A 16,460-nucleotide genomic window follows, 5' to 3' on the forward strand; every position below is an offset into this window, starting at 1 on the left:
AAAAAAAATTAATATGAATTATTGATTATAATCATATTGGGTTATGACCAATATTACTTTGGATTTATCCAAGTTTCACTTGGTCATATCTAAAGCTCCCACAAATGAATCATAACTAATACCACTTTAACATATACCAAATACTACACAAGTTCTAACCAATTTCGATTTGACGATTTGCTAGCTCCATCACCACAGTGGCCCATAACCAAAAACTAACACCGCAATAATTTATAACCAACACCAATTTTGATCACAACAAGGCCTTGTTTAAGAGCAATGAAGAACTGATGAACAACGTATAGTGGACTGAAAATTAATCGGAAAAAGACTGGCCCAATAGACAGTTTCAAGTATAGACTCGAACATAAAGTTTCAAATATAGGTTCAATCACATTATAGTATAGACAACAACTAGCCACTATATTAACAAGCACTAGAAACTTAAACAGCCACATCAACGAGCCATGTCAGATTTAAATTTACTTGAAAAATTATGTGCAGTTTTATGATATTCTGTTTGTGGTAAGGAAGCATCACACAGGGCAAGGTGGAGGTTGCGTATTGAGGGTGGGCGGCAAGACAAGCCAAGCTTCTACGGTGTGGAACTCTGTTAAGTACTGTTTCTCAACTGCAAGTTAAATTGATCTTTCCAATTAAAGCAACTCCTGAACTTCATCTGCATTAAGCATCAATTCTTGTCCAACTTTGTTCCTGAAAATGCTTCTAGCTTTCTTGGTAGATATGCCTCAGAAATTTGCTTTCTCACCGTGTGTATCAGAGGTTAAGGGCTAAACAATATAAAACAGAATTGACAATCTCTTAAAAAAACCAATGATTTGTTGAGATGGGAGAATCCTTTAAATAAAGCCAAGACAACCACCTTTGCTTTTCGTGAAATTTCTTCTCTGTGCTCTTGCCTGCACATATAGATACATGGATTTTATTCTTATTGTTTTACTTTTTGCCCTTTTTCTTTTTTCTTTTTCCTTTTCTCCTTGTATTCTGGGAGTCGTAAACAGAAATTCAGAGCATGTATTCATATGCAAATATGCAGTTATATAGCCTCGCAAGTCCAGACAACATCACCATAAATGTCTATAGATAATCTACTTGGGGCAATTCAAAGTGTTGTCCAAGCTCTAATATTCTGATCAGATCTTGAGAAGATTTTCAAAGCTAGAGCTTAGAAACTACCAATCACTAAGATGTATGGACAGTATAAATGTTTATGAGCACAAGGGGCAACCAGATACTATCAATCAACTAACATACAGAAGTTCTATTGTTCCAGATGAATGCACTATAAATTACTAAAAAAGAAGACCTCTTAATATGCTCTCAAAAAAATAGATTTAGAATTTTAAACAAAAAGATGAAATATATATATATAGTTTTATTATTGGTTAGATAAGAAAATAAATGGATAAAATTTTGCACATCTAGTAAGAAGAATTGGTGTAAATTACAAGGATGCGGATGTATAAAAAACTCACAGGCACCAATCAGCTTCTTAGCAGACAGATGGTTTCCCACTTGAAATCAACCATGCAACAACTTAGTTGATGGGTTACACTATTTGGATATGCCACTGGTGCAGTTGTTCTAAGACATCACTACCTACATTCTGAAAGCTTGCTCTCCTTTTCTGTTCCTGCGTGACAACAGATCAGTATCTTTCTATAATTTCTGCATACATGAACCACAAAAGTCAATGTTAAGAACCATGTGTCCCTTGTAATTAAGAGATCTAGACAACTGTTATCACTAGCACACAACACTGAAATATTTACAAGTAGAATTATTCTCAAGTACTCAGTTGAACAGCTGGGTATCAGCTCAACATCCATCAATAAAGGACTGTGAAACTAAGGTACAAAAATCAGCATCATAGATCACATTTGCCTCAAATTTAATGAATATTCACAATCATGGTTGTATAGCTCCTTTACATCTTTCATCACAAACAAGAGGGAAATGTGTTTTTTAATTGATAATAAGTAGTCAGCAACATCATAACGGAGGCTATGAATTATTAAGCAACATCTAGCTATTTATAAAACTTCAGTGGAAATTCTCAAAAACTAAAAATAAAAAACAAAATAGAAATAGAAATAAAAATAAAAAATAGTTGATGTGCTGAAAAAGGGTGCGAAACACTTACCCACTAGAGATGGCAAAAGGGCAAATTCCTGCACCAGCTACCAAGCAACAGACCTCAATGCCCCCCCACTCTTGGTCTCATAAGATGGACTTAGCTGGGGCAGTGGTTGGTCATCAAGTTAACCAACCAAAGGCATTCCAACCCAAGGGCATCAGTCAGTTGACAAATCTATCCAGAAAGATTGTCAGACCTGCATTTCGCGACAAATAGCCTCTACAGCCTTGTGTTTTGCTATTATAACCCAAAATTTGAGAAATTGTCGACATGTTGGGCTCTTGCAGTTGCATAGCCACTTCAATAATAATTGAGTCTTGATAATTCACTGTGATAATTCAACTTCATGCTGAGTTTGTCGCCAAGTATATTTCACAAGCTCTTCAAAGCTCGCTCTATATGATATGTGTTCAAAAGGATACGATACTTCCACACACCCTCTGATTGATGGTCAATTTTGTATCCAACCTTATTCTCCTATTTCTTTACAAACCGGAGCAGTTGAAAGATGTTGCCATAAAGCTTTTATCAACATCAACCCCAAAACATCAATTTCACCTGTCCTTACCTGCAAAAAATAGATATAGATATATATATATATTTCCAAGGGTAGCTACATCAATATTTCAAGTAGCATCAAGTGAGCATTTGCATTGAAAACAAGCCAATCTCCTAGAGAAGAATGAAAAAGAAGACTGATATTTGCAATCATAAATAAACATAGAGGAGCCTACATTTTTCTTTGACTAGACATGCAAACGATATCTGAAGGGCTATTTATTTATTTATTTTCCATCTCTAGAACATACTGGAAATGAGATCTGGTGTTCTACACCTACAACTAGTAACATAGTTCAATTTGAAAGCAATGCAAAAGGGGAATGCCAAAAAGAACCAGGATTACAGAGATCATAAGGTGCATATCGTTTATAGTACAACATAGCACCACAACTAGCCTACAGGTTGGCCTCCTATAGTTGAGCAGCCACTAGCCACTTTGTTAGTACTTGTGCCTTGATAATTTACTTCCACTCTAGCTATGTCACAGTTCCATATCGATATCTTTTAGATTCAACAGCCCCAATATCAAAAGGATACATATCAGAAAACTTCCAAAATCACCCCAAGGGTCATATGAGAACTACCGAATCTGTAGTGAGCTTAATAAATGCAAGCTATATATAACCGTATCTTATCATAGTAGCATATAGCACTACTAGAACCCCTTAGTTGTACCCCTTAGTTGTGAAGGTAGTTACATCAGGTGTATAAATGCGTTTGAAGAGTCTACCCAAAAGAGACAACCCAAAATCGACTCGGTTCAGGTGATAGTAACAGTTAATAGCAATGTTGAAGGTGTAGAAATTGACTTGAATGCCTTGGAACTGTTGCAACTTGTTCTCAATAAGAGAAAGCGCAGTGGCGTAATGACCCACGTTCAAAATAGACCCTAATACTGTGTTTGGTTGAGGGATTTGGAAAGAGAAATTGATAAGGTAGATGAAATGTGAAAAAAATATACCTACATTTCATATAGTTTCACGCACCTTTTCCCTTTCCCTTTCCCTTTCCATTTCCAAATCCCTCCCCAAATCCCCCAACCAAACACAAACACAGCGTAAACCTTTGTTGAATTGAGAAATTGAGGGCAAAGGTAGCATTCGGAACATGCGATTGAACGAAATTAAAGCAGAATGAAGATGATTGGGACCCAAATTGCATGGCAGTTTGGGTAAGGCTTTAGGTTTAGGTTAAACTCTTTGAGGAGGAGGAGGAGTAGGGTTTTTGGTGGTGTTGGAGAGAGAATGATACAGAACAAATAAGAAATAAGAGGGATGATTAACAAGTAGAGATGGAGGTTTCGATTTCGAAGTACCTTTTTAATAGCCAATTATTGTAAACTACTCTTGGTCCAATAATGGAAGAAACATAAATTCTTCTTCTTCTTGACGTCTTCTTCAAGCTCAGCTCTATGTCCGCGAGGAGAGAGTGTGAGAGTAGATACTGTGTAGCAACACAATACTTGCTTCTTTTGGTTTTGGTTTGATTTTTAAAAAATTATTTCTACCTTCAAAAAATGTAATATCATTTGAAAATATTATCCTTCTCTATCCATTTCAATTTGACCAATTTTTTCAAAAGCCCAATGTGCCTTCAGTGTGTTCATCCTAGTGTAATACTAAACCCTGATGGTGAATTTGCAGCTAAATGTGCAAGTTTTCTTCCTAGTATAGTGCAATATTTCTGCAGTTGATAAACCACCAATGCATACCCTCCAATTACAGTAACAACACCACATGAACTAATAATCATCATAGTCATCAGTACAAGAAAATATACATAGAATGTCAATCAATATCAACGGAATGATATGGAAATACTACAGTTTATGAATTGTTTAGAAGAAAAGGAACAATCGTAAATTCATCAGATTTTTGCTCTTGCCATTGAGTAATGCTAGCACTGAGTAATGTGAATGAGTTTCTAGAACTTGCAGTGAACTGAACCTTTAAAGGGGGAGAATCCAAAATTTTAAATGGCAATTATGTAAGCAAACAACAGGCATCCTAACAAGGCAATAATTGTCTCACCCACTCTAGGCAAGACTATCAACTATTAAATTGCTTCATCTATTCATGAAGCTTTTTTTTCTTCCATCTGGGACTCACAATGACAATCTCATCTATCGATCTAGTGCTAGTATAGAGGTATAAGCTACTTAATGTAAAACCTATCAAGCTTTGTGCAAGTATGACAAAAGCCTCATGACCAACCACTATTGTAATCAATCCAACTTACTAGTACAACAATTGTGTCTCCTCCAACACATCATGCTAATATTCCAGAGACATTTAAGGGCCAATGAATCTGGTCTGGAGAACTATTTGATGCACACTGAACTAATAAAGCAATGTCTACAGACGTTACTGGTGGTCATTTGTCCAAATTCCCAAGGAAATGCCTACTAATACAGAACTTCAGTCCCCTGCACAAGAATCTACTAGAATCTGCAACATGTGAAATACAATTCTGCAAAGAGAGGTAGAAATGAGCCCATAAGAGTGATGTATGAAAAGAATGAAAGATATAACTTTGAAAATGGTGACTAGCAAAAATGTATCCATAAATGGACCTAAAGTAATTTAGGTCAAATGCTTCTCAAGTTGGTTTTTCTGATTTGCACAGTGCAAAAAGAATTAAAAACCTAGTAGAAGGCAGGCTTTATTTATCTTTGAGTCATTTACTGAAGCAAGACAATGGCTCTTTCTTCTATTTAATGCAAAGAGCAACTAATGTAGCACTGTAGGTGAAAGATTGGTAAAGAGAGAGAGAGAAAAGAGAGACTGAATGACTGATGTATTCAATGTCTGTTATTGTATGTGTAATATACAAGAGAATGAGCTCTCTCTCTCTTTATAGAGAGGAGAAGGAGACAATGGAGCACCGAAAGCATAAAACAATACATTAAAACAATATAAAAGTTACTGCTAAAGCTGAAAGTGTGTAGTAGTGGGTGTTTGCCCTTTACAGCTACAAATGCACTATAGTACTATAGTGTGATGTATATTATATATTAACAGCCCCCCGCAAACTCAAGGAGGGTAGGCATCGACCAAGTTGAGTTTGGAAACAAGATCACGGAAGCGCCCAGGAGGATGAGCCTTGGTGAAAATATCAGCAGGTTGAACGGCAGAAGCAGTAAGGAGAAGATGAACAGTACCACGTGTAACATGTTGTCGAATGAAATGACAATCAATCTCAATATGCTTGGTGCGATCATAAAAAACATCATTGTGAGCAATCTGAATGGCACTCTGATTGTCACAATAAAGAGAGGTAGCGCCAGAAGAGGAAACACCCATATCAGTGAGGAGCCAGCGAAGCTAGAGAAGTTCCTGAGTAGTATCAGCAAGAGCTCGGTATTCAGCTTCGGTGCTAGAACGGGCAGTGAGGGATTGTTTCTTGCTACGCCAAGTAAGAAGAGAATCCCCTAAGAAGAAACAGAATCCCGTGGTAGAGCATCGATCCGTAGGATCCCCAGCCCAATCAGCATCAGAAAAGGCACGCAGTTCAAGAGAGGAGGAAGCAGAGTAGTGAAGGCCATGGAACAGAGTGCCTTTGAGGTATCGAAGGATGTGGAGTAGAGCAGTATAGTGGGGAGTGCGAGGAGCCGACATGTACTGACTAACAATGTGAACAGCATAGGCAACGTCAGGACAAGTCACTGTGAGATAGACAAGACTACCGACGAGCTGGCGATAAAGAGTAGCATCATTGAGGAGAGCCCCATCGAGAGGAGTGAGACGAATCTGAGGATCAACTGGAGTAGATGTAGTTTTGCAATCAGTAAGATCAGCACGAGCCAGAAGATCGGATGCATATTTGGCCTGAGATAAATAAGAACCAGTAGAATTATGAGAGACTTCAAGGCCTAAAAAGTAGTTAAGAGTAGCAAGGTCCTTCATCTCAAACTAACGGTGGAGAAAACGTTTGAGGTGGAGAATACCAGCTGTATCATTACCAGTGATAATCATATCATCCACATACAGAAGGAGAAGAGTGGTACCATGAGGAGTAGTCTGTATAAAAAGAGCAGAGTCATAGGAGCTAGAGGTGAACCCGAAGTCATGAATGGTAGAACTGAACTTAGCAAACCAAGCGCGGGGTGCTTGCTTGAGGCCATAGAGGACACGCTGTAGTTTGCAAACCTTATGAGGGGGAAAAGTGGACCCAGGTGGAGGTTGCATGTAGACCTCCTCAAGAAGATTACCATTGAGGAAAACATTTTTGACATCCATTTGAAAGAGCTCCCAGTGGCGAGCAGCAGCAACAGCCAGTAAACTGCAAACAGAGGTAAGCCGAGCAACATGGGAGAAGGTTTGCTCATAATCAATCCCATATTCCTGGTTGAAACCCTTGGCAACAAGATGAGCTTTGTAACGTTCAATAGAGCCATCAGAATGAGTCTTGATTTTGTAAACCCATTTGCAGCCAATCGCAGTTTTGCTAGGAGGAAGATCAACAAGATCCCAAGTATGAGTTTTGTCCAAAGCTTGGAGTTCATCAGTCATAGCTTACTACCAAAGAGGATTAGTACAAGCCTCACGATAGGAGGTAGGTCCATAAGTAGAAAAGGCAGCAGACCCAACAATATAATCACGAAGGTGGATAGGGGGTTGAGTTACCCGGTGTGGTCGACCCGTAGGAGGATCGGTGGGAGGAAGAACCGGTGGAGAAGATGGTGGTGCAGGGAAAGGTGGACCTTCAGGGAGAGCAGTCTGGTCGGGAGCAGGAGTGAGCAAGGGCGTCTCAATGAAGGAGGAACCTGTATCAAAATCATCAGAGAAGAGATCTATGGAAGGATTAGTAAACAGTACATTAGTGGAAAGTGCAGGTAAGTGAAAGGAGGATAGGGAGGAAAACATTTGGTGCTCCCAAAAAATGACATGGCGGGAGATACGAAGACGTTTAGAGAGAGAGTCCCAACAGCGAAAACCTTTATGTTCAATTCCATACCCAAGAAAGCAACAAAGACGAGAACGAGGTTCAAGCTTGGTGTGTTCATGAGATTGAAGGAGAACAAAGCAGGCAGAGCCAAAAACCCGAAGATTAGTATAGGGAGGGGGAGTGCCATGCAGACGTTCAAAGGGAGTTTGATTATGGATGACAGGGGTAGGAGCACAATTGATAGTGTAGACAGCAGTGAGGGCAGCTTCCCTCCAAAAGCTTTCAGGACAGGAAGAAGAGAGAAGGAGAGCGCGAGTAGTGTCAAGAATATGCCTATGTTTCTGTTCAGCACGACCATTTTGCTGGGACGTGCCAGCACAGGAACGATGAGGCAGTGTACCATGACTTTGAAGAAAAGAAAGGAAATCTGAATCCCGATATTCCATAGCATTGTCAAAGCGAAAAAGTTTAATGGATTTGGAAAATTGGGTGTGGATCATTTGGGCAAATCGATAATAAAGGGTTTTGAGTTCAGACTGAGTTTTCATGAGAAAAATCCAAGTAAACCGTGAAAAATCATCAATAAAAATAACAAAATAACGAGATCCCCCCATAGTAGTAGTAGGGGAGGGGCCCCAAATATCCGAATGTATAAGATCAAAAGGTGCACAGGAAACAGAAGTACTTTTATTGAATGATAAAGCAGGTTGTTTGGCAAGTTGACAGGGTATACAATCGAAAGTATCTGGAATTACATGACCCAATTGTCCACTAGAAACCAAAGTCTTTAAGCGATTAACAGAAATATGCCCTAAGCGACAATGCCAAAGATGAAAAGGAGATAATGAGGAAGTAGATGCAGGAGCAGCGATTTGAGGAGAGTCAGGAACATGAAGGTGAATGAGCTCATAGAGACGTCCGTGCTTACGGCCGATCCCAATAGTCTGCCCCGTCTGAGGGTCCTGCACCAAACAATGAGTAGCAGAAAATGTGACAGTTAGACCAAGTTCACATAATTGACCAATAGAGATAAGGTTTAAAATGAGAGCAGGGATATGATAAACTTGAGGTAAAGATAAAGAAGATGTGGAAACAGTACGAATATGACGGACAGTCATGAGAGAACCATCAGCAGTTTGAATTGAGGGAATATGAGGAGATGAAGAGATGGAAGAAAATATAGTTGAACTGGAGGTCATATGATTACAACAGGTAGAGTCAAAATACCAAGAAGAGTTACCTGGAATCACAGACAAAGCAGTATGAGGAGGTGTACCAGAAGGGAAGAGAAAGTGTTTGAACATGGTCTCTACATCCGTTGGAGAAAAGAGAGGGGTAGACGGAGCAGGAGACTTAGAAAAACCCTCAGCGGCAGCAGCAGCAGTGTGATGAGACTGATTCCCGGAACGATGAAAGCTCCCCCGAGAAGAACCACCGCGAGAAGAGTGGCTATTGGAGGATGAGCGGGATGGATTGCGAAAACAATCTTGTTGCAGATGACCAGGACTAAGCTTGTTGCAGTATCGGCAGGTTTTGACGGGGCAATTGACCAGGACTAAGTTTGTTGCAGTATCGGCAGGTTCTGACGGGGCAATTGACCAGGAGATGTGTTGAAGGAAGGTCCCGATTCTGACAGTAGAGGCAGGCAGTGGTCCGCTGGGTGAATGATGGCCGGTACGGAGGAGTGGCAAGAACAGAGTCCACATGATGAGTTTGGAGAGTACCAAGACGAGTCTCCTCTGATAACAACTCAGAAATAGCTTGTTCCAGAGTGGGCAAGGGATGGCGATGAAGAAGTGAGGCACGTATGGGCTCAAAAGATGAAGTGAGAGCCATGAGAAAGTGCACCAACCTTTACTGATTACGATAAGCAGTAAATAAGACAGCATCTTCTCGGTGAGGCAAAGTCGGTTCGGAAAGAGCAAGCTGGTCCGAAACGGAGTACATTTGAGAAAAGAAGTCATTGATGGACTGACTAGATTCTTGGCGCATCCGATGAAGTTGGCTCTGAAGTTGATATTGATGAGCAAGACCAGTAGTTTGGTATCGTTCTTTCAAAAAATCCCAGATGTCTTTTGCAGGAGTAGTGACAGAGTCAAGCTGAAAGCGACCAAACTGAAGACTGATAGAGGTAACCGAAGTATTTCGAAACCAGGTAATGATTTGGTAATTCTTACTGTCCCATTCCTCAAGGCGGTCTTCATATGTAGGAATAGCAGGAGAAACAGTGGTTTCAGCAGTGTCTTTCACCGGTTAGGTCATGTCCCCGGTGATAATTCGCCAGAGCTTCTTTCCTTTGAGGAAGGAAGACATGGCTTGGGCCCATAGAACATAGTTGGACCCATTCAAAATAACGGAAATGGGATAGGAGGCATCATGACGATCTATAATAATAGTTGAGTAGGGCTAAATTGATAGGAATAGACCTGTAGGAGCAAAATTAGGTAAAACAGAATGTACCAGTGAGACCGGAAGGTCGAAAATAACTAGGAAAGGTGGGCTGTGTAGAGATGATGTCAGCAGGATGGAAAATGATGTCAGCGGCGCACGTTAGTAGAGAGGGCGTGCGGCGTACAGTAGCAGAATGGCGCACGCGGGTGCACAATAGCGGAACGGCGCACGCACGGCTCACGATAGACGAATGGCGCACGCGGGTGCACGGTAGCAGGTGCGGCGCACGAAAGAGCAGAGTGGAAGGCGCGTGAAGGCGCGTGTGAGCGTGGCAACGGAAGCAGAGACGCGCCGAGCAAAAGGACGGCACATGGGAGCGCGTGAGAGCGTTTCTGGTGACGGGCTTGGTGCCGTTGGAATCGTAAGGAGATTCCGAGCTGTTTGGTGTAGTTCCACTGTGTACGGGACTAAGCACCAAAATTGAAGGATGCCAGAGTTGTATTACTGTGCTCTGATACCATGAAAGATTGGTAAAAAGAAAGAGAGAAAAGAGAGAGACTGAATGACTGATGTATTCAATGTCTGTTATTGTATGTGTAATATACAAGAGAATGAGCTCTCTCTCTTTATAGAGAGGAGAAGGAGACAATGGAGCACCGAAAGCATAAAACAATACATTAAAACAATATAAAAGCTACTGCTAAAACTGAAAGTGTGTGGTAGTGGGTGTTTACCCTTTACAGCTACAAATGCACTATAGTACTATAGTGTGATGTATATTATATATTAACAGTATGAATTACACAAGGAACAATTCCATGATCAATCTTCTTGCTAATATAGATCAGTCTCATGCTAATTAATTTTTACCAATAATTTCATCCTAGTGTAAGAGAAGAGGCATAATAAAACATAACCAATGTCATTAATATCGTACCAGTCAGTGTACTGCATTTGTCATTAGTGCAGTACATACCAATGCAGGCAAGATGCAACATCCATACACAGTTAAAAGAGTTTAACCAAATAACAGACATTTTATGAGCATAAAATGCTATACGTGGGGTTCAATTTCTCTAGTTCTCATTAATTTCTTAAATAACACGACAGCTTGAGGAGTTTTATCTTGCAAAATAAGTCCATTAATCAATGAAAGTTGTGAAGGTAGTTACATCAGGTGTATAACCGCATTTGAAGAGGGTACCCAAAAGAGACAACCCAAAATCAACTCGATTAAGCGGCAGTAACAGTTAATAGCAATGTTAAAGGTGTAGAAATTGATCTGAATGCCTTAGAACTATTGTAACTTGTTCTGACTAAGAAAGAGAGAGAGAGAGAGAGCAGTGGCGTAATGACCCATTTTCCAAATAGACCCTAATGGTGTGTTTGGTTGGGGGATTTGGGAAGGGATTTGGAAAAGGAAAGGGAAAAGGTGTGTGAAACTATGTGAAATATATACATATTTTATTCACATTTCACCTACCTTTTTCATTTCCCTTTTCAAATTCCTCCTCAAATCTCCCAACCAAACACAGCATAAAGCTTTGTTGAATTGAGGCAAAGGTCGCATTCGGAGCATAGTGATTGAAGGAAATTAAAGCAGAAAGAAGATGATTGGACCCAAATTGCATGGTTGTTTGGGTAAGGCTTTAGGTTAGCGTCCAATTATTGTAGTAAGCTATTCTTGGTCCAATCTATATCTATATCTATATTTATATATCTATATGGGAAGAGGTTCCTAATTCACAAATCTTGTGAGAGTTTTTATAATTTTAATTTTTAATTCTTTTAATTTAAAAAAAAAACTCTCACCTATCATTTAATTTGACTCATTATATTATTTTATTGTCAATTTGTCATTTCATTTGACTCATCATATTATCCTACTGTCAGCTTACTAACCTAAACTCTACTGCCAACTTTCTTCACTTGAAAACCTAAACCCTACTAATCTAAATCCTCCTGTCAGCCTTTCACCTCTTCAGCCTTCTTCACTTCATACCTACTGTCCCATTCTCCTTTATATAAAGAGAAAGTTTGGAAGAGAGAGAGAGTTGGACAGAATCTAGAGAAAATGGGTAACACTTTCATAGTTACAATTTTTATTCCAACACAATCTTCAAAATCTGTAAGTAATTTTTTATTTATTTTTCAATACGGTGATTGTATTTTTAAACTAATTAGGGATGATTGTATTCATTAGGTTCATATAAAGTACTCATTATTGATGATAATTAGATTGTATTTTGTGATTGTGATTTGACTTAATTTATTTTTCAATACGGTAATTATATCTTTAATCTATGTTTTTTGAAAAAAAAAAAAAAAAAATTGAATTGTATTCATGTTGATGATTAGATTGTATTTTGTCTAGAAAAAAAAAATTGTAATTGGATTTTTTAACTTACTGTATTTTTTGAAAAAAAAAATGATTGTGCATCTTAACTATCAATTAACTTAATTTGTGATTGGGTTTTTAATTCACTATGTTTTTTGAAAAAAAAATAATTATATTTTTTAATTATCAATTGACTCCATTGCTTATTATTATTATTATTATTATTATTATTATTATTATTATTATTATTATGAGTAAAAATGTGATTGTATTTTTTTACACTCCATTAATTTTATTTGTGTTTTTTGGGGAAAAAAAAATGAATTGTATTCATTAGGTTCACATAAAGTACTCACTATTGATGATGATTGGATTATATTTTGTCTAGCAAAAAAAATAAAGATAAAATTGTAATTGGGTTTTTTTAACTCACTGTATTTTTTGAAAAAAAATTATTGTGCTTTTTAATTATCAATTAACTTAATTTGTGATTGGATTTTTAACTCACTATGTTTTTGAAAAAAATATAATAATTGTGTTTTTTAATTACCAATTGACTTCATTACTTTTATTTATTTATTATGAGCAAAAATATGATTGTGTTTTTTTACACTCCGTTTTGATCACACAGTGATTTTATTTTTAAATGATTGTATTTTTCACACTCCATTTCGATCACATGATGAGAAAAAAAAATTATTTGGGTTGTGGCAATCTCTATATTTTTTGATGATTAAAAATTGTAATAGGCTCTTTAACTGTCAAGACTCGAACCCGCTCTTAAAGGTTTGGGTCATAACCGGCCAGTAATCCGTAAATTATCAAAGGCCTCAAACGAACATACAGAATATTTATGCTAATGGGGCTATAAACGGAAGCATATAATAATGAGAAGTCCATTAAGCTGTGCCAACATGAGCAAAATTATAAAGCCAACCTCATAACACATTCAAACATTTACATGCCCATGCAAAAATATAAGTACCATAAGAATTTGTACATATTACTTCCAAACCCAAGACCATAATAGCAAAGACGAAATAGAGTCAAGGTATGGTGTGAGTCAAAGACAAAACTCCGTCTCGGAGGCATGACTCGATTGGGTCACAAAAATAGCTCTTGAAATTGACTATAAGGATGTGCTCCATACTGCAGATCACCTACATGTGCATACATAATATTGGATGAGCGAAGCTCAATGAGTAATAATACAGTAAAGCAATATAAATAGATAATCATAAGGTTCTCACAATATCCATAATCATATAAACAGAATAGCCTTGGGCCCAAACATATATCAAAACAGCCTCGGACCCGATCATATATCAAAACGGTCTCGGGCCCAATCATATATCAAAACGACTTTGGGCCTACATTGCACATGTCATATAATATAAGTGAAGTTTCTTCATTTCAATCAAATCACAATATCTGCACCATTCACCATTCATGGTTCGAGGTACACAATAAAGAACATATATGTACAATATTATTACTCACAATGTATTCGATCTCGCGGCGTCTCCTCTGTCACATGACCTGCACAACATTTCACACACGCATTCGATAAATCATTTACTTCAATTCATACACTTATCTTTCATAATTCACAACCTTCTTTAATGAGTTTCTAATCATCATTCACTCCCAAAAGGGTTTAAATAAGGTTGGGAATGCGTTCTGGAGGTTGAGAGTATCAATACAAAAAAATAGATTTTTCCCTCCTACCTGGCCGTACGTGCCGTCGGTCCAACCGCTCGAGTGGTCTGGCTCCACATGTGCGGAAATTCCAGCCGCTCGAGCGCACAGAGCCAATTTCCCTAATCTTGTTCATGCTCCGCTTGTGCGGAGCCTGTGGCCGCACAAGCAGTTTGGGCACACATAGGTAGTCCAAAAATGGCACAAAAATGCAAACTCTCTAACCTCATTTTCAAGCCCAAATTCATACAAAATTGCCTCAAAAACATGATATACAAGCATGATACAAGTGTAATTCTATATTAAACCTATCAATCTTGCTTCAACATCAAATTCATGGCCTCATCTTTCCACAAATTCATGATTTACATAGACAAGTTCAAAATACACATATCCATGAATGATCTTCTAACAAATCTTGTTTGTATTAACCATCTAGGATTTATTTCATGGATCAATCACAAGAATAAACTCAAATCAAACAAAGATGAAGAGATTAGGGTTCAATTCCATGCATTTAGCTCTAGTCATTACATAACTCAAAACCCTAGCTCAAAGTTCACAACTCCTTCTTGATTCCAAGACCAAGATGAGCTAAAGACAAAGATTGTAAGTAAATTAACATACCTTAATTCAAATCTAAGGTTTTTCCCTTTATTCTCTTCAAAATCCCTAGCTTTCTTCCTCTTCCACTCTCTCTAACTCACTCTCTAGAGCTCTCAACCAATAATGAAGAACATAAGGCTAAACACATATATAAGTTATAACCCAACTCACAAAACATGATTTAATCATTACGAATCGTAAAATTTCAAAATTTCACCGTAAGCTCTATAAATCATGTTGATCATAGATATGAAGTCGGTTTTTGTTTATCACACCTCTAAGGCTTTCAATTTCAATTCAAAGTTGTAATTACAACACATATTCCAACGTTTAACAGATATTATTCCAAATTCACATAATTCACATATTCAAACTTGCAAATTCATATCAAATACATAATCACATGTATAATTAAGTAGAGTACAGGTTGGGTTATCAGATTAATTCATTATGTTTTTTGAACAAAAAATGATTATATTTTTTAACTATCAATTGACTTAATTTGTGATTGAGTTTATGTACACTCTGTTTCGACATGATGAGAAATTTTTTTTGTGTAGATTGTGACAATCTCTGTATTTTTTAAAAACTTATTCATCCAAGTAATAGATTATTTAATCTTCTATTTCACAATATAACATATCACCCATATTATGCATGAGATTATTTCACTACAAGAAAAGAGGGCTTAAGAGACGGAACTTTTTGCGACGGCACATTTGTCATCGCAAAAAATAGAGTATTTGCGACGGCATAAAATGCTGTCGCAAAAAATGAGAGTATTTGCGACGGTAGAAATTGCTGTCATAAAAGAAAAAAGAGTATTTGTGACGGCAGAGATTGCTGTCGCAAAAAAATAGAGTTTTTGCGATGGTACCAACTGTAGTCACAAAAAAAAAAGAGTTTTTTGCAACTGTAATAGGTACCGTTGCAAAAAAAAAAAAAAAAAAAAAAATATATATATATATATATATATTGGGGCTTTAAGACGGCTTCATATATATATATAGTTACAAAATGGTTTAAATAAATGCAACGGTATTTTTCTGTCACAAAAAAAAAAAAAACGACGTCGTCTTACTTTTTTAAACATTTTTCTTTTTACCCATTTTTTCATCTTTCTCTGTCTCTCTTCTCTTTCTCTCTCTCATTCATCACTGTTCTCTGTCTGTCTATCTCTCTCTCTTTCTCTATGTGTCTCTACCTCTCTTCTCTTTTTCTCTCTCACTCATCACTCTTCTTTGTCTGTCTGTCTCTTTCTTTCTCTCTGTGTCTCTGTTTCTGTCTCTTTTCTCTCTTTTTTTCTCTTTCTCTCTCTCACTCATCACTTTTCTCTATTTGTGTGTATATCTATCTGTCTGTCCCTCTCTCTCTCTTTCTCTCTGTGTCTCTTGCCTATCTCTCTTTTCTCTCTATTTCTCTTCTCTTTATCTCTCTCGCTCTCTCGCTCATCTCTCTCTGTCTCTCTCTCGTTTATCTCTTTTTGCTCTTTTTCTCTCTCTGTCTTTGTTTATATATTTTCACTCATTTTTTTTATCTTCCTCTCTCTCTTCTCTTTCTCTCTCTCACTCATCACTTTTTTCTGTCTGTCTGTCTGTCTATATGTCTCTCTCTGTGTCTCTCACTCATCTATCTCTTCTTTCATCTCTTTTCTCTCTCTGTCTCTTTCGCTCATCTCTCTTCTCTCTATGTCTCTCTCGTTCATCTCTCTTCTCTCTATGTATCTCTCGCTCATCTCTCATCTCTCTACCTCTCTCGTTCATCTCTCTTCTCTCTTTGTCTCTTTTTCTGTCTCTCACTCTCTGTTTTTTTCTCTTTTTG

General features: G+C 37.7%; 1 long non-coding RNA gene across 1 annotated transcript; it reads right to left on the minus strand.

Annotated features, from left to right (window-relative positions):
- Positions 1-382: 382 nt before the first annotated feature.
- LOC145795547 (uncharacterized) lies at positions 383-4,808 on the minus strand. The gene is made up of 2 exons (XR_014336645.1): positions 4,035-4,808; positions 383-2,726 (listed from the first exon to the last, which is right to left on the minus strand). It is a non-coding gene; the product is annotated as an uncharacterized LOC145795547 (long non-coding RNA).
- Positions 4,809-16,460: the final 11,652 nt, after the last annotated feature.

This window comes from Camellia sinensis, chromosome 7 (assembly GCF_055761805.1).
Source record: "Camellia sinensis isolate YWXY chromosome 7, ASM5576180v1, whole genome shotgun sequence".
In the NCBI taxonomy this organism is placed as follows: Eukaryota; Viridiplantae; Streptophyta; class Magnoliopsida; order Ericales; family Theaceae; genus Camellia; species Camellia sinensis.